Here is a 20935-nt window from a genome sequence, read left to right as displayed (position 1 = left end):
GCGTTCAGCTACATGCGTTCACTACGTGTGCATGTAGCTGGACCTTCTACTTGGACGTCCTGGATTCCGACATGTTCCCTAAGAGCCTGCTGAGATATTTCACCAGCCGTTCCGTCCTCTTGCGCACTTCGTTCACATGCATGGAGAAGGCCCTCCGGTCTAACTATATCCCCAAATTGCACCGAGGCCAGCAACTGCACAGATCTGCCACCAATCCAGATTGGGATATCTGCTATCACCCTCCTACCAGCCATGGTGAAATTTCACTGAAGACCAATGCAATGACACACTTTAACCAATTGCAATTTCCTTTACCAGTTTACAGTCAGCCGATAATTTTCCCTCATATTAAATTATAGTTTTCACCGTGATAATGAAATGTTGATATTAATCCAATATTTCATTGTTCGTTATTGATATTTAATTTCATTTGAAATGATGCAGATAATGTGAGATACTTCTAGTGACCTGCTTATTTCACAAAATTATAAGGCGGTTTGCACCACTTCTCATTAGAAGTCTTTTTTGCAAGTTAGTTTCTTTGTAACTAATTCTCACAAATATATAATTTAATAAACGGTTTGCCAACGTAATAATTTTCTTTATTACATTCTCTTTTAGATTTCTCTTTACTAAAATCCGTCTTAAGATCTCTATAATAGTTTATTAATCAACTTAATTTCTTGTGTGCAACTGGGACACAGCCAAATGTAGCCATATATCTGCGTTATTAATATTCAAAAGAAACATTGACTTTTTGAAAGGATGTAGCTTTATTTATTATTTAATTTAATTAGTTTCTACTAAAATATTCTTTGCTAAACAGGACAGGGTGTTTTGTTGCTTGTTTTAGGATTTTGTTATTGTATGACAGAAATATGCATTAAAGAACATTATGTCGTTTCTCAGAATCTGTACAAAGAGTTTGTTATTATTTTAATTTGATATATAAGATAAAAATAAAACTTCAGTTACATAAAATTATGCACTGAAATGTCCTTCTTATACAAAAATAAGAAATTTTTTCTCATGTTGAAATGAGAAAATGTAACAAAGCGCATTTCTGTAACAGAAACGAATATATTAGTTGTTATTTTATACTCTGTTCCAACATTTTTCATTGTTATAATGCATTTAAAGCGAATAAGACTAAAGTTTCTCTCCATGAAAGTAATGATTTTCATTATGCAGCCACTCCCTGAGTTAAAACGAGTAAAAAATTATCATTTTTACGACTGAATTACATTACATTAAATCACTATTCACTTTTCCTAATAAACTTTTAGTTTTTTTATATTTTGAGAATAATTGCACCATTTTTAAAGCTAGTTAGCGTTTAATGCTCGGTCTTCTATAACAATTTTGTTGTGGCACATAATACTCATAGAACTGTAAAACTGCATAGCTCTGGATCCTTTATTATTTTAAAATATTTTAACCAAGAAATTATGTAAATTGTTTGACTTTATAACAAAATAAAAATTTTTAATTTATAGATTTTAATTTTATATACAAAATTTATCTGTTTTTCAGACAGACATAAATAAATTTAAATAATTTAAGGTTGTGATGATAAGGAATACGTGGTCCCTTAAACTGTCAATGGAATTTTATAGACCATTCGATAATTATGGTATATAAGCAATACTGCTTACTACTATGGCTCGATCCTGTTACTGATATCTTTATTATTAGACATGTACCAGTCTATGCTAACTTGAAATATCTACATTAAATATAATAAACTAAGTTATTCCTCTTAATGGAAAATGCATGTAAGTTTATGTATAAATATTTCATAAAGCGATAATTACATCATCGGGCTTTTATCGTACTTATAAATTTAACATATTGAAACATATGTCAAATAAAAATTTTGACAAAAATATTTTACGTTTTTATGAAATAATATAAATTGTGTGTCCATGTTATATATTTACGACTGTCACATCATATTAAATTTCTATTAGCTCATAAAAAGAGACAAGATTTATTATATGCAGAGTCAAATCTTATTAAAAGATTGCACAAGATTTCATATGAAATTCCATAGTGTCATAATGTAATTCTGCATTTAGTTCTAGGACACATGTTTGTCTTTTGAAACATAAAAGATGAATGCACTAGCTAAATTTAATCTCTTTATCTATTTAATAATATAACATGTACGCTATTTATCATTATTTAACAACAAAAATATTTTTTTTTTAATTCGACGGAGAACGAATTGCTGATTTTTCAGATTTGTAATCAATTTTTAATTATTAATACATTTTTTTTATATAAATTACATCATACGATTAAAATAACCTGCCAGGTTAGCCTACAGCTTAAACTCTTCATGGCAAAATCAATTGATTTTCAAGGTCGAGAGTTCTAAGATTCGAGTACTTGTTAAAACAGTTGCTTTCATATGGATTTGAATACTAGACTATGGATACTGGTATTCTTTAGCAGTTGGGTTTCAGTTAACCACACGTCTCAGGAATGATCGACTTGAGTCTGTTCAAGACCACACGTTTATCATCGGTACATTTACACTTACATTGCACTATGTCAGGACTGGCAAGTCGTTAGCGGTGATTGCAGATGTTAATCTAAACACACGTGCGCGCGCGCGCACGCACACACACACACACACACACACACACACACACACCCAAACCCGACAGTAGCTGGGAAACTAGTTGGAGAAAACAAAAAATATGAAAAATACTACACACAGATTTAATTGTACAAAATCATTGATTCTTAAATTGCGTAAAAATGTTATCTATAAAAAGTGTCATTATCTTCAAATTTTTAATACTTACATTTCTCTTGGGATGATACACTTTTTTTTTGTTTTCAAAACAAATCAAATCGTATATTTTTGTTTAAAAGACTTCAATAATGATTATAAGCTTGTCATCATATTAAATAGGTTTTTATGTTCAATCTCCCTTCTTGTGGCTCCCTCAAAAAAACACAATAGATTTTCAAAATATAAAAATGGTCAGTCAGATCATTATTTAATATTCATAAATATGAATCATATAAACTGATATTAAAGAAATTAAAAATGTTAGCATAACCACGTGTTTATATTTTTGAATGTACGATATATTCTAAAAAGAATAGTTATCAGCAATTTTTGAAAACTCCTAATCATTTAATTTTTGTAATACGATTTACTGATCCAATACTCGGAAAAAATTGTAAATAAACAAATTTTGAAGCAAAAACTCTTAAAAAAATTAACGATATCCGCTTCTATCAAATCAGACAAAAGTATTATTTTCGTATAATTCAACACAATACAACACAGTTTATAAGGAGCAGCCTTTTTTTATTTCGACTGCTACTTCTAAAATGGTTGTAATATATAATCTATCTTTTAATATAATCTATCTATCATTTAATATATCTTCCCACCAATTTATTTAAAATACAATTAAACGATTTTCTTTTAATAAAACAAATTTATTCAGTCGATAAGTTAAAGTAATACCATTAAAAATAATACGAATTAAAAAGTGATATCAATACAGAACTGTGAATTGTCAGCATTTTCGTTTAATGTATATAAGTTTTACATTCCGTAATTTTCATAAACTTATTTTTTTATCGCATATACAGTTGCAAAAAAACAAAGCCGATCATCACATCGTGACACGAAGAACGATTTCATGGTCTAATCATCTGATCTGTTGGGTCAAATTAGAGAATTGGTGTTAAATAACTTACAGAAAGAATTGTAATTTTTTATGTATTTCTGCCGATGATGTTTTAATAATATAAATTAAAAAAATTCTGGAATTTCTGCATCGCATTTAACTTGGTAGATATGCGACTAAATATGTCTTTATGCTTTAATTAAATGTCTTCTGAATTGTCTGGAATTTTTTAGTTGTTTTTTTATATTTAGAATATTTCTATAATTATAATTTCAAGCATTTTTATTTCATATAAATTTATAAACTTTAATCAATTGTTTTCTTTTAATTTATAATTAATTTTTGGTTATAACCAAAGTTTCAATAAACTTTCCCTTGGTCCAGGTAAATCGACACAAATCTTGTACAGTTTAAAATATCAGGATTTATTAATGAAATAAAACTTTATGTATTTTCATTTTAAAAAATTTGTGTATGTATTTAATAGGCGTACAAGGAAGTCATGTGATGTCAACATCGGATTTTATTTTAGTAAATTATAATGTTTTCAACTTAAATATTTTAAACTTACGGAATAGTTATGACAGTAAAGTATTTTTCGTCAGAGATCTGTTTTTTTATTGTAAATATGTAATAGTTTTTGTTATTTATTTTATGTTCTAAATATTTATATATTTAAATATTATACATTTATATATTCAATCATCAATTTTGAAGTTTCCAAGTAAAGTTGTTTTCTAAACAGCTTAAGTTTTGTTTTTTGGTAAAAATAATTATAATTTTCAATATAAACAGTAGAAAGTTAAATTAAAATTTGTGTTTTATATAACCCCAATTCCGATAAAGTTCATTTAAAAAAAAACTTAGGACTAAAAAAAAATTCTCGTAGACTACAATAGTACTTCACGCGACTAACCGCGTACAGCTGAACCGTGCGACCACTGCAGTGTTAAGTAAGATAATATTATAATAAAGCCTATATAATTCGTTAACAAATCAGGTTTTCTTTAAATCCGTATTTACTAAAAAAAACCATGGTCTTCATTCAATTATGATTTCCAGATTTAAAATCAATTAAAACATATTATAAGTCACATCTTAATGAATACATGTTGCAGGAAAAATATTTTTGATTTTGTCGACCAGTTATATTAAATTAGTAAACGCGGGAGGAAATACCCTTCTGCTACTTCAAACGCATGAATAAAAATCTTTATTTTGAAGTTTTATTATTTTTTATGGTATGATAGAAATGTTTATAAAATATTAAAACAATATTAATAATATTAAAATTAATATTAAAGCAATATTTTTTATTGCTTTCTAGAGACTGATCCGATGGTTATCATATTAAAATTAAAAATACTGGTGTCTTTTGTGAATTTTTTCATAAATTCGATTCGCTTTATTAAAAAAAATATATATATGTATATACGATATATATACATATTATTAATAATAATAATAATGGTTAGATACAAGATCTTTAAATGAACATAATAGAAGGAAGGGAATGTAAAGATTAATATATTAGCTAAATTTCATTAGAAAGCTACTTATTGTAATGGGTACCATAATTCGACTTCCGGAAAATTTCGACATATCTGTGCGTTTCACATCCCCCGAACCTCAAAACCACCATCAGCTCAAAAGTTTATGTATATATACATATATACTTATTTCACTTTCTTGTGGACACGATAATTGCCTTAATTTTGCGCCAATCACTTGCAAATTGTTCCTTAAAAATAATTCGTCCCAAAATCTCTATCGAGCTTGTTAACGGCCATGGGGGTGGAAATGGAGGAGCTTTTTCAAAAAAACAAAATACCCCTACAACTATCTTATTAAGTAAAATATCGAATTCGTTTAAAGTTCTACTATTCTTTGGATAAGGGCCTAAAACTTATTTCAGTAAAGTTTTTTGATGTCACCAACGATTGGCTCAGGGGGTGGAAAAAATTGAGTATTGAAGATTTAAAAAAATCATACCTTCCTTATTAGGCACAGTATCGAATCGGTTTAAAGTGGTCGTTGGTTCTTTAAGCATTACTTAAAACTTTTGTCTGAAATAATTTTTGATATGACCAACCCTTACTATAAGGAATGACCAAACGTTGCTGGAATTGTAAGAAGATGGAGCTTGTCGTAAGCTACACATGTGAAATTTTTTTTTACAATGCAAGTCGTATTGAGTAAATTTATAGTTTTTCTTAACTTTCAGGTGAAAATATTTTTATCCCCAACTTAGAACCGGTGAAATCTACCTCCGCCTTCTGGCGTGGTGAAAGGGATTTTTTTAAAAATTGATCTGAAGGTAATTAAATAAAAAAATATTAGTTAAAATGGTAGTTTGTACCTAGATTTTGAGCATCTCCGTAAAGGTCCTTCTTTCATTAGGCAAATTATATTTGCACATAAGCATAAGTATAGGTGGTAGTTGTTTATTCGTGTACGGAATCATTATTTATTAAATTACAGGTTTAGAAATATATGTGAAATAAAGAGCACATTAGGTAAATAAAAATTCAACTAAGATTAATAATAAAAATAAATAAATAAAATGTTATGTTTTTTCTTGTATATCTTTATAAAATAACTTAAATACTTTTAAAATGGAATTTAATCACCGATACCGATAAAATTTATGGGTAAAATCTTTTAATTTTAGAAACACCATATTAGAAAGAAATAGCTGTTTCATAAACCTGGTTTGTGTAACTGCATTCTTTTTAATAATTACATTCAATTATTTTTAAACTGCAATTGACATTTAAAAGTTAATAACATATTTTTTTTTTTTTTGATTTTTCAACTTTTTGTAAACTTTTAATTTAATTTTATGCTAATATTTTAACTTTCTCTAGTAAATGGTGTTAAGTAGGTAATATATCAACAGTTTGTAAATTTTAAAAGACAGAGAGAGAATAAGTTGATAAATTACTTTATTCAAACGTAAATAAGATTTAAATTCCACTTAATCGTTTGCAACAAAAAAAAGAATAAAATAAAACAGAAAAAAAATTTTTAATTATGTTTCCTTAAATTTTGATTAAAACAACAATCTCTATTATAATGTTGAAAAATGACTACATTAAACCATAACAACTAAGGGAAATCAAATTAAATTTATTATATTTAAAGTACATTTTAAATTATTTGCGGCACTTTTAAAGACATTCAGTAAGTAAAATGATTTTTTAAAATATATATATATACACGGCTATTTATAATTAATTTAAATACAAAATAAAAATTTGTAATATTATTTAAATCAGTTTCAAACAGATTGGATACAATGTATCCAATACATTATAGTAAAATTAAAGGCGAAAACCCTTAAGAAATGAAAATTAATTTATATTATTTAATATTTTATATTATTTAATTTTTTAAACAGCTTAATTCTTAATTAATTCGATAATTTCCAATAACCAATTAAATATTGTTTCAATTATTAATCAAACATTTTTTTTTTTACATATTTTTAACAGATTATTTTTTGTGTGTGAAAAAGTGGCGCAGGTATTAGTGTAACATTCTGTAATAAATATTGATAGTTTGAGGCTCGATTGAACGATTTAACGCTAAGTCCCTCGATACTGTACCTCTCCACAATTCTGTCAAGTTTTGAATAAAAATATATCCTTCTAACCTAACCTAATTTAGGAATTTAATAAGCTTAAGGTACACGAGTAAAAGAGGTACGGGTCCAAATAAAAAAAAAGATTTCCTTTAGATTTCCGAAGTATCATACAAATAAAACAATAACGAACAGTTTTTTTTTTTATATGTCAAGAAGAATAATCTGTTTGACTAGTATACTCGTTTTCTTCTAAGATTTCTGCATCAATATTCATGAATTCGATGTTAAAAGCTTTAAAATTAAAAAAAACAATTCCATGTCACTTTTCTGAATATTTGGTACTTTAAATTTCGTTATGCTTTTTTTTTACTTACTTATAAATACAAGCGAAACGCTTCAAATACTGGTATCCTTATACATACAAGAATTGCGGTGTTTGAAACATATCGCTAAGAACTTGGGAAACAAGAATAACAATATTTAAATAAAAACTTCTAAAACTCTCAAACTTCTTGCACAAAATTGCTGATGTGTTAAAAGAAAATATGCAAAAATATATGTAACAAAGAAATCTTATCGATCCTACAAGATACATAGAATGAACACTAGATAGGGAATCTTGGAGAGCTGCTTCAAACCAGTCAAATGACTGAAGACAAAAAAAAAATTGAATGAAAGTCGATTTAGTTAAAAAAAGTAATGGGCAGTAAAAAAAAAAAGAAGATTTTCATAGTATCTGCCTTGACAGATCGAGGAAAATCGAGGTAAAACCTTGATCTAAAGACCATAACAAAATATTAAATTATATTTAGAATAAAGAATAATGGTAAGTAAAGTTTATATTAATATTTTTATATATAAATAAATAAAATGATATTAAAATAAAATTTTGAAGATTTTAAGTGTATGCAATAACAATAAAATCCATCAAATCTCTAAAAGCGTTAATGAAAATGAAACTAGCAAGTATTTACGTATATAGAACACAAGAAAATTTCACGTTAAAAAAACAGTAACAGAATAAAATGATTTCCTAGACATCTCCGGTGCCTTTAATAACCTGTGGTAGCCTTCTGTCGTTCATCAATTACAAAAGAGACAGTGCACTAATAGTGAACTGCAAGTAATGCAAAGTTACTTCAGACATCGGGATGTGTGGGTTCCGCGAGAGCAGACATGAGGTAAGCAAGCTGTCCAAGGGCAGCTTGCCTACCTCATGTCTGCTCCATTGGGCAGTCCATTGTTGTGAGTGGTGGAGTTTGATTTCCTTAGATTGCTCGACGGGTATCTCATCGAGGCTTATGCCGACGATTGGCTCCTGCTGGCCGAAGGAAGCTCGCGGAGGAAGGTTGAGTCCCGAGCCACCCAGACCCATGCAGGATACATGAATTGTGGGGTCATCAACATAATATGACATTCAGCTCGGATAGACCATGACGATGCTTCTTAAATACCGTTTGGCAGGAAGGGGTCAGGTTCGTGTTTCAATGTCAGGCCTTCACATTAAATATGTTCAAGTTCCAAAGCACCTCGGGCTGTTTCATGACGAGAAATTGCAGTTCAAGAAGCGCCTTAATTACGTCGCGGAGAAGGCATGTCGTACCTTCATTGGTATTCGATGAGTGGTCAAATTCTGATTGGGGGTCTTAATTTTAAGACTATGAGTATGCTGTATAAGAAGGTGTGTATAAGAACTATGCTATATGCGGCGCCTGTTTCGGCGGATAGGCTAAAATTTAAAAGCTATCGGATTATGTTATTAAGAGCTCAACGCCTTATATTATTAACGTAAAGAGAGAATACCGTACTATTTCACGGGAGGCAATCTTGGTGATTGCAGGCGTGAAAACCGTAGATTTAATTGCGTCAGAAAAGCAGTAGTAATATGCTGCAAAGAAGTCAGGTAAATTGACCTCAGAAAAAATTCGCGAGATAGAACGGCATGGCAATGCTTTATGGCACGTCAGAAGGGATGAGGCAGAGGGTGGAAGTTATAAACATGATCTCTCCCAGACGTTGTTGGTTTGCAGGGCGGCCCTTGAGTTCACCCTAACAAGTACGTGATGCAATCTCTTTCTGGTCATGGCGCCTTCCGAGACAGAGTCCAGCGATTTGGCTTCTTGGATTCAGGTGTGTGTCCAGATTGTGGACAACTAGATCACGCATACAATGTAATTTACGAATGCACAAAATACGAACTTATGCGCACGGAGACTATTTGTCGGCTCGAGATTAGATCTCCAAGAGAATTGGAAAAGCCAGGCCAAATGAGTTCATCGGGTATAAAGAATTTAGGGTTCCACCTGGTCTTTCCTGTGTTTTGTTTTTTTTTTGTGTGTTATAAAATTTGATGTTTTTGTGGTGTTTTGTTTATTTTTTGTTTTATGTTATTGCTGCGTGTTGAACTCAACTTTTAATCTATCGGATAGTCCGTGGCGCGAGTGGTAGCGTCTCGGCCTTTCATCCAGAAGTCCCAGTTCGAATCCCGGTCAGGCATGGTATTTTCAAACGCTACAAATCACTTCATCTCATCCTCTGATCCAATGCCTGACGGTGGTTCCGGAGGTTAAACGAGAAAAAACCTATAGAGTACGTAGTTGCGATTTAATATCATTTTCTTCATGTCACTCAGTCATGTTGAAAACTCGACGTAGATGTGTTTTGTTTTAGAGTTCATTTCCTAGTAGTACACTGATGAGAATATCATATGTGGTATTCGCATTAGTTGCATCCTGACTGAGGCAACAACAAGGCTGAGAGATGCCTTTTACCGAGGGTCTGAAGATGACCTTCGGTAAAGCCCGTAAGAGTTAGGTATGAACAGGGTGGCCTGGCGACTGAAACTGCCACATGGAGGGTGTCTTTTCCTACGGGAAAAGAAAGTATTTTAATTTTTATTATTCCTTCGGGTTGATCTAGTGTTAAAATTCGTCAATCGCTTCTCGGCCTCTCGGCTAAGATCAAATTGTGGTAAGATTCATCATCGTAAATCAGCTGATTTCAAATTCACAGTTTCTTAGGTTCAAAAGCTATCAAAGGTAGTTATTCGGATTTGAATACTAAATCGTGCATATCAGTGTTCTTTAGGGGTTGGGGTTTAATTAACCACACATCTCAGGAATGGTCGGCCTGATTCTTTTCAAGCTACGCGTTTACCGGTATATTTACAGTTAGAATCCAGTCACTAATGATTTTCATTGTTGATACATAAATAAAAAAGTATTTAAAAAAAGAATTATTTAAACTAAATTGGGGAGTAGATTGTTATATTTCAGCATTGTTTTATTTCAGCATGATGGTTGTTTTTAGTAAATGTTTTCTGTTCATAAATTTTATAAAACGATGATTTTTTTACTTATCAAATATAACTTGTATTTATAACCCCCCCAAAAAGTGATTTGATAACGGGAATCTTTTGTATTTTTTTCAAATTTTCGAAATCGTTCTGATTTTTGAGGGAGTCTCAAAAGATAATATTATACTCTAGACGGGAACTAATGTAAGCATAATAAATATCTAATAATGATGATGCTTACCTAAGTGATGAAGCTTATCATCTATAACATAATACCCAAAAAATTCACATTTTAGTCAACAGAAATAGAATCGCTGTCGTTACAGGAAATTCTATTCACGCGATTGATATTCTATTCTCTCCGTGACTGACTAGGTAGCGTCTCGGTGTTTCGTGTAAAGGTCCCGGGTTCGAATCCTGGTCAGGCATGGCATCTTTTCATATGCTACAAATTTCCACCGAGCCGGTGATCATAGTTGTTGATGCTCGCTCTTTCATAACAAAAAAAAAAGAAAACTATTTTACCTGAGATCCACACTACTAAAGTTTAATCCATGCTTAATATTTTTCTCCATATTTAATGCTATATGGTTACAATCCATTAAATGAATGAATTTTGCAACTACTAACGTAGAATTTTCAATTAATTTTAAATGATTACCTTCGATTATAAAGCACCACTTGAGCCAGCCACCAGCTACTTAATTTATAACAATCTGTTCTTTTTTCTTTGTCTTTATTACGGATATTAAAATTAAATTGAGTTAAGAATGAGGTTTAAAAGTAGCATGAACCTAATTTTTTAACTTATTAATAAGGTACTTGGCCACAGTCAGGATCCCAGGGTTCAGCTATTATTTTATACAGTAAAGTAAAATGTGGTTTTCCCCTACAATTTATTATTACTCATATTATTATTTATTTTGTAAGGTTAAATATTTGTTTAGCAAACAACTTTATTGATAGGGAACCCCCAACAGGAAGATCAATTTTGCCATGATAATTGAAGACTTGGACTCTAAACCGAGATACCATTATTACATATAAATTAGTAAAATGTATGATGATAATTCATGAAAAAATCAATTCATTTAGTTCTCTTTTACTAATCATATTAAGGAATAAATTATTGGCAATTAAATTTAATTAACTTAGTTCAATTCTTCATTGGTTTGATAAACCGACAGATCAATAAACCGGATTGAATTCTAACAAGATTATCTCATTAAATAAGTGAATCGGTTTATTTATATGACTGAAAGTAGTTCTTAATCCTTTTAACTCGGGTGATTCATTGCTTAACTCGTAAATATTTTTTTTATTCGCTATCAACCAGACGTGTCAGTGTGGGTGCATGTGACTCATTGACCTTCAACGGTATTTATTATGCCGTCGAAGGTCAATTACGTTATGAGAAAGTAAATTTATGTTGGTATACGTTTTTAAATGTTTCTTTTATTTATTTCTAACATATCTTAGTCAGATGGTTTTAATGAAACTCATTACGCTTTTTTTTCAGTGGAAAGTTAAATGAAGATCTAGTTATTCTTTATTGCTTTCGAGAGTTTCTGAGAGAGATAATCTTTTCAATTGGCTTACTTTTGCAGTGTTTTGCAATTTTACAACTTTAATGAAACAAATGAGTAATCATAAGACTATTTTTTTAAAAAAAGGACACATTTTTTAACCATTTGTCCTCTATTATTTATGTTTTTACCTCTATGTTTTGTGATAAAAAAACATAAAATAGAAGATTACAGAAAGTACTTTCTTATGATTCAGTTTGCTATTTTTAATGCATTATATAGCTGTTCATTTGCTATTTTGATCAACTGATTTACTTAAAAATAAATTTTACTATCTCCTTTACAAAGCAATATATTATTACTATTTTTATGAGTTTTAAATTATTTTCTTCAAATTTAATTAATGTGAAATTTAAAACATACTCAAACTATTAACAAAATACGTTTTTATACTGGTTGATATGCACATATATCTACACTAATCAATGTATTATAATTTCATATACTGGAAAAATGTAAGCCCGAATATCTTTTAAAAACATTTTATGGTATATTTACTGACTAGATAAATAGTATGGTTCATAATTAAGTTGTTACCGACCGACTTGCAATTAAGAATATATAACTCAATCCTTTGGGAACTGCGTAACAAACTAGCGATTACTCAGCCAAAATATATTTACGCCTAACTGCAAAATTTGCAGGGTCCATTTCGTAACTCACGCGATTCTGTGTTAAAACGTGTACACTCCGTGATATTGTTTTGTAAAATATGTATTATTTACCATTTTGTGATATGGCCTCGTGTAGCGATAAACTTCTCTTTCAAGTAAAAGAACGAAACTGAACACCGTTACATGCCTTTAGGTTTTTTGGAATCGTACATATATTGAAATATTATTTTGTAAATTTTATTCACAATTCTAGGAAACACATTGTCTATTCTCCCGAATACCAAAAATACCGATGTTGCTTATAAAAATACATAAAATTTGAACTGGTAATAAGTTATTATTTTGCCTTAAAAACATTCTCTTCTTTGCATCAGAAATAAAACTGGAACTGCAAAAATAAGTGAATTCACATATTAAAATAAAAGTTTACAGTATATTTATAAAGTGGGTTGTTTATACATATATAAATAGTGAATCATAAATGGATATGGATGGGTTAACAAATAGTCTTGTTATGCTTATCGGATAAAATAATGGTGGTGATAATTCTGTCTCGGATTTGTGTAAATGTTTCTCAGATTTGTTTCTGACAAAACGTATAGCGTTGGGATTGTTTATGAGTGATAAAACCATTAAAGGACAGTACCGATTTTATCAGTCAAAATTTGCTGTATTCCAACTGACAAGTATTACTTTCCTCTTACGATTGGTTAAAAAAATACGAATATGATTAGTTGGAATTTACTGCATGATAATTAATCAATAACTTTTTCAGTTGTGATTGGTCGAATGTATTGTTTGTGATTGGTCAATCGTATTAGTACACGGGATTGTTTAAAATAAATAGGATATTTTGATTGGTTAGTTCCTGAAGTTATCTCTGAGGGTTGGTAATAATAAGTTAATCTGCTATTTGCTTGGTTGAATATCAATTGCCATTGGTTTATTTTTATCGGTGTCTCTTTGGTAGGATTAGTAACGTATTGGATCATATTTAATTTGGTTTTACGGGTGTCAGGTGACTATTATGAAGGACCAAACTTAAAGTAAATTTTCATCAAACTGCACTGTTATTCAAAATTAATGAAGGCTCGTATCCTAAACTTTAAATATTCATACATTAGTCTTCGCCATTGTAAAATTTAACACAAAATTAAATTCGCATGAATTTTAAGATTACAAGTTAAAATATACTTGGATTTGCTTGAAAATGATATAACTTACCGTGAAAATTGACCTGTATCGAAATTTTATAAGGCTTGAATATTTACTATGAATTTTTAAACAAATTTATCTAGGAATATACCGACCGTCAAATCGTTATTACTTTTGATTTGAATTTAAAAACCTTAACAATTGCATTATGATTTGTGACTGTTAAAATACATGAGAGAAATGAAAATTTTTTAGCGGTGATAATTCCATGCCAGCACGGGATTCGAACCCGGGACCTCCGGATGAAGGCCGAGACGCTACAACTCGCGCCATGAAGGCCGGCAACAAGGTTCTGTATAAACAGACATGCATCTAAGTTTTACATAAATTTTCGTACGTTTTAGATCAAAACAAAATATGAAAATATCAGTTTTAAGAATTTTTGTGCATTTTTATTAAAAGAATGAATCACTTTCTCTTCCTCAAAATTAAAATATAGGCTAAAACCCTGTTATAATTAATTTAATGTTAATTTTGTGAAAGAAAGTGTTTACTTAATAATTTTTATTTCAGATTAAATCTTAATTTAAAAAAAAAAAATTATAAAAATTACTCTTTTTATAGTAAGAAAAACAAAAAAAATAATTGAACGTTATTAAATCTATTAGAAAAAAATTCGCAAAATAATAATTGAAAAAAATGCTACTTTTTACATCAACTAGTTTGTAAAAATGTCATATTAATTGGACAAGTGTTATAAAAATAAACTAAAAAATTTGTTAAGCGTGTGGATATACTCTCCCATTAAGATAGACGAACTTTTAATACGACATCATCAAAGATAAATTTTTTAATATCATTAAAATTCCACATTTCCTTTTCATGATGTTTCTATATTTTTTATGGTAAAAAAAACCACTCATCGTTGAAAAGCCTAATATCGTAAACACAAGTACTTAAAAAAATAATTTCCTTTATTTCTAACCGGTATAAAAAGCTGCAAGTGAATTCTGGTCCATACTAAGATGTAATTTGCACGATTTATTTGTTTACAGTTATGAGATTCATTTAACAAGGTTTAATGCAAAAAATTAAACAAACAAGTTGTTTTTTCTAGATTTTTTTCAATTAAATAAATTTCACAAAATTTAAGTATATTCCTAAATTAGCCCCTTAAGGTTACTAACTAGCCTTTAGAAGCGTTTTCATGTTAATGATTATTAATAAAAATCGTTAAAATTTATATTTATGATAATAAATTGTATTTTAATTAAGAATTTATTAATATAAAATCCATTTAAAATCATAAAGCTGTTTTTTAATTAACAAATATTAATTAGGAAGGAGTAATTATATAATAATATAGGAGTTATTATAAGCAGTAATTATAATTACTCCTTCTTAATTATATAATAACCTGAATATTATCTATATATACCTGCAAATTATGAGCTGTATAACTAGTACAACAATTTCCTATCTTTGTAGTGAAAAAAGAGAACATATTTATGAATAGCATCAAAAAGAGATTGATCATTATGCTGAAGACGGTAGAAAAAAAATTATTAAAAAAAATCAGTAAGTTGAATAATAATAAGAGAATTAAACAATACAAAAGGAATAATAATAAATTAAAGGAAGTAGTGTAGTAATAAATTAAATTAAATTTCATGGTCATGCGTGATTTAGAAAAGTGGATGGAGTATTTTAGTCGTTGTGTTAACTTATTTTACAGTATATATGAAAAACAATATAAAAGTTATTACGAGAGATGTGTTTAAGTACTCTACACGATTATTTTAAATAGCATTTTGCAATGTGCGATATTATAATTATTTAAATGAATATAAAGAGTTAGTAAATGTCAAAACAAATTTTAAAGATGACCACTAAAGTTCTTAAAAAGTTTTTCTCACTTCCACCATTCAATTATTTCATTCTCATTTATTTCTTTAATATCTCATATGTGTGAAATGATTATAAAGGAAGAATAAATGTCGCATACTGGAAGAAAACATGTATTTTATAAGTCCTTGCTAATAACATAGACTGTTCCTAAAGATAGCAACCAAAACATTGCCCTATATAAAAGCTCATAACAGCATAACGTTGAAATAAATAATTTTGTAGGTCAGCACATATATTTCAAGAGTCTGTGTTCAGTGCAATCTGACATAAATACTACATTCTTAGTTACATATTTTTTTTTATTTATCTAGGAACCTTAACATATTTTATTGCATAACCAATTTTTTTTTATCCATCATTACCTGCATAATATAAAATATTACTTTTCAGGTTATAATCTACAACAAAGCGAATACATCTTATTATGTACAAAGTTTTAGGGGGGTAAATACTTTGAAGCCGATCAGAGCTTAAAAACATCAATTTTTTTTTTAAAACATTTTTGGTTTATTTAAAATTTTAATAATAATATTACAACTAAATTTTATCATAATTTACCCCAACCCCAGAAAAATAAATTTTAGGTAAATTTTTATTGGTTTTACATTTTTAAATGTATTTTTGTTTAGCCTTTTCCATTTAACATATTAAACATAGATATATTAAAACAATTCTTGTATGGAGATTTTGGAGATTAGAAGTAGGAAAAAAATACCGATTTTTGAATTTTCCAAACTTCTTTTATTTTTTAAAATATATAATGATAATTTTATAATAAAACTTCAAATAAATACCCAAAAAAAAAAAAAAAATGTAATGTAATTTTTATCATGTATCATTATTTTTCCATTATATAAGATCAAATAGCCATTGCCAGGAAAGTGTTAGCAGTTTGTTATCAGATTTTTTTCATTGTTACTATACGTGTAAATTATTTTAAAAATATGTAAAACAATACTTAATAAAATTACCAAGTTAATACCTTATACCACCAAGCTTACTGGTGGAATCCGATGAATTTCCATTGCGTTACAGGAGGAAATACAAGACTATGAAACACCCGATCAACTGCTTACGGAAAATGACCAGACACGCTCGCACTTTGCTACTTGAAGGAAGGACGTCCTTACAGCAGTCTTTTAGCCTTAGGCTGCTTTTCTATCTCCAAGAACTAGATCTGCTTGCCCCGAAGATACTTGAAAAGGGAATAGGATGCGGCGCCGCTTGGTTACGCGCGTCTTCAGAGATCGTATATTTACAATCTGAAAATCGTAAACGGGAGGTTTAAGATCTGCTAGAGACCAATTAAACAACGTGGCTAAGAATTACAATGGGTATACTCTCTATTTTACTCCCTGACACTCAGATATCATATAAGTTTAATGCCTGTTCTTTTGCGAAGTCTATGCAACTTACGCCGCCTTGAAAGTTATCGAAACCCGTAGTGACTACAGCTTCCTAGTAATTACCGACTCTAGGAGTGTACTTGAGAGCTTGAGCTGCAGACGTTCTAAATCCATCGTTCAGATTATTCATGATATCCTTTCAAGGATAAATAAGACTGTGGTACTGGTACGGGTTCCTGGCCATTGCGGCATCCTCGGAACGAACGGGCTGATGAGGTTGCCAAGAGAGCTGCAATAAATGGCATCCAAGTACAATCGACATGTGACAGAGATTTCACATGAGATCATTCCGTGTAAAATTGCGGGCTCAGTGGAATAGATCTTGGCTGCTGTGTCCTCCCACGGCATTATATAACATCCGGGAGAATGTGCTCGAGAAACCTCCTTCCCCGAGCAACAGAAGAGACCAAGTCATCTTAACTCGGCTGAGGATTGGACAGAATAGGCTTACCCACACTCACCTATTTGGCTCTCCTGAGAAGATCTGTGAGGCTTGTGAGGTCAAATTATTATGCACTATCTGCTCTTTGATTGAACAATCTTTGGAACCATTCGACAAAACTTAGATCTGGGTTCAGTTATGAAATTTCTATTAAACCAGAAAGAAGGTATAAAACATCTGTTGCGGTTCCTCTCCTACAGTAGAATGGAGAATACGATTTAGTGATTATTGTATTTTAGTTTGTATTTGTTGTTGTTACTTGTCTATATTTATTCTTTATTGTTTTTATGATTTATGTTGCTTTATGTAACACTGCATGATATTGTTGTTACTTTAGTCACTAATGACTGTAATTGTTGATGCGACTGTAAATAAAAGCATTAAAAAAAAAAAAGTTTACTATATGCTATTTTTATACTGGAGATCTCCTCTGTTAAAATGATAATATTTCATAAAAAAAGCTTTTTCTGAAGTTAAAAATTAGTTAAATATTTTTCTTCTTAAATCCTGAATAGGATTAATCTCAATTTAAAAATCCTTGATATAGGGTCTAAAACGCCGTCAGCAAAACAAAAAAAAAATTGATCTAAAACTCATGTTAAATGTAAGCACATCTTCCTGTTATTATTTACTGTTTTTACTTCCTTTTAAGAAGTAATACTTCCTTGTACTATGTAAAGTATTGTAATCGCAAAAAATATCGGGTTTTTTTAGATATCAACGGAAATATCCATTTGATCATCCTTGAATCCATTTTGACGATTTTCGGCATGAAATTTGTACATATGTATCTTGCGTAAATCAAAACCGATTACCCGTAGAATGATGAAATTTTGAATTGACTGTTGTAACATCGATTTGTGCACCTCCACATTTTATTGCTATCAACTAGACTAAAAGTGTCCAAAAAGACCAAAATTCAATTGTAATAATAAGGCCACATTGAGAGCTTTACAACTATATATAAATAATAAATAAACAATTATAAATACCTAAGAATTATACCTCCACCCTTTTAATAGTATTTGGAGATCGCAGATGTTGAAATATAACATATAACTGTCAGCTAAAAAAAATATATATATATATACACTAAAAAAGCGTGTACATCAAATGTTTCGTGAAGAACGAAATTTTGAGGTATCAAACAGAAAAATTATTAGAGAAATTTCAAAAGACCTTTGTAAAGAAAATGTTTAAGGAATATTGAAAAGCAAATATTCTTGATTACATCTTACATTTTGAATCAAGATTGGATTCATTTTACTTCAGAATTTGTACATATATTTAAAATATATTATGAAACGGTTGAAATTGAAAAAGATATGGTTAATTAGAAGATTAGCTGAGGAAATGATATAAAGCAGAAGAGATGGTAAAATATCTGGAAACCATCTCCACCGAGTTTTGGTTGTAATATTACAATTAATTTTAGAGTAGGTAAAGTTTTTCTTTTAAGTTATCTTTACTGTGTTTTTTTTACGGAAAAAAAAGTTACTTTTTTATTATGTAGTGCTGGAGAAAAGGATAAAAGAAAATCACCAGTATACTTCAAAAGTTTGAGTGTATGGTAGTTTTCTTATTTCTTAAACCACTTCTAAAAAGCCATCCGGTATTTATATACCTAAAAAAAATATAGTACGTTGTAAACAAAATCAGAATCAACCGTGGCAGATGCGCAGACTATTTTATAAATAGAAATAAAAAATTAATTCATCCCAATGTAGCTGCAGTGCGTTCACGCCTAGATTAACCACGCATACACTAATGACGAATTACGCATACTCACATCGTAAAGGAATGCTTTCTGAAATGATGTTCTTACTAACATCTTGATGTCCTGAATGCGACCGACCTTGAATGTGACCTGATTATATTTTTAACATAAATGTTTGTTTACGTGTGTATTATGATCGCTATGTAACAAATATACATATTCTGATTTTAGTTACACTTCTAGTTAAATTCGGTATACTTTATTTTATGATATACGGTTATTATATTAAAGCCATGTGTTACTGAAACATGATCCTTGCGTTAATTAAGCGTTTTTTTTAAATCTTTAAAAATTAGTTAAAATAAAATAAAAAATTCTAAGAAATGCTACATTTAACTAATTCTTTAGAGAATGAACAATTCCACATACATGTGAGCAATAAAAAAAAGAAAAACTTATAAATGTAAAGTACTGCGTATACAATATTACTATTACACACACCTACATCAATAATACAAAAGTGTACATACATATCGATAATACGTACTCACATGCGCGCGCATATATATATATACATATATATATATATATAAATGTATATAGACACACTCACACACATAAGCATAATAACAAATAGGTAGAGGTTGTAACACGTAAAAGAAGTAATGCCCATAAAGCGAGGTTAGCCGTTAGTCATAAATACATCAGTCTAAGCTAAGAAGGAAAGAAAAACAACGCCTTTTTAAACACAATGAAAGAGTAAATTCCATCCTAAGCCCATCACAAACGGCGTAGCAGTTTTACACACAAATGGGGACGAAAAGACTTCGTGCGCACACCTACATTCATATACATGCAAACACGTTCTACGAACACACACGCGTGCAAAAATAATGTTTCCTTTTAACATACTATGTAAGTTCAGGTAAGGTACACGTAAGCAATTGTATTTATCTGAACTTGGAATTACACCTGTTCAAATGGAGCAGTCGTGATCTTTTATAGAAGGAATGAATTAACAAATGACTGTGGCGGAAATACTTCTAGTAAAAAAAATCAAACAAATACGCGTGTATACATTCACACGCTTGCGCGCATACTAACAGGTTTTATAAATTGTAGCATTAAATGATAATAACTATTATTATTATTATATACAGTTGTAGCAGTAAAACTATTGGATTTAAGTAAAAAAATAAACATTAATTTAACTTAATTCCTTAGTTGATATTTTACGAGGATCTAGTATTTTGTCAATTAGAATCAGCCGATGATTCTTTTTTTTTTATCGACAGCCGTAAATTAATAAATAAATTATATTAAAAAAACTACAACTAAATAAAATTTTTGAAATTTTTTTAGAAATCGATGCCACACAAAAAACAATTACCAGCAACATAATAACTATAAAACCAAGATTTAAACAATTGAAAATGGTTTAATTTTAACATTTTTTCCGGTTTTTATTGAAGTAGCGATTTTTATTTAAATGTTAATTTTACACCAATCTGGCCTTCAAAAAACAGACTATGTTATATAAAATTCAGACACAAGAAAACAGAAGTTTATT

General features: G+C 29.6%; 1 protein-coding gene across 2 annotated transcripts in view; it reads right to left on the bottom strand.

The window, feature by feature from the left end:
* LOC142328725 (heat shock-related 70 kDa protein 2-like) overlaps window positions 1–15444 on the bottom strand; it is a 342140-nt gene extending 326696 nt beyond the window's left edge. Inside the window, exon 1 of one of the 2 annotated variants that reach the window (XM_075372682.1) lies at window positions 15331–15444. The gene's annotated coding sequence lies outside the window, so the exon portion shown is untranslated. Of the gene's footprint in view, window positions 1–2813; window positions 2938–15330 lie in introns of those variants that run through there. The other variant, XM_075372681.1, reaches the window with a different exon arrangement.
* Window positions 15445–20935: the final 5491 nt, after the last annotated feature.

This window comes from Lycorma delicatula, chromosome 8, assembly GCF_047948215.1.
Source record: "Lycorma delicatula isolate Av1 chromosome 8, ASM4794821v1, whole genome shotgun sequence".
NCBI classification, from domain to species: Eukaryota; Metazoa; Arthropoda; class Insecta; order Hemiptera; family Fulgoridae; genus Lycorma; species Lycorma delicatula.
This window is presented reverse-complemented; position numbering and strand designations above follow the sequence as displayed.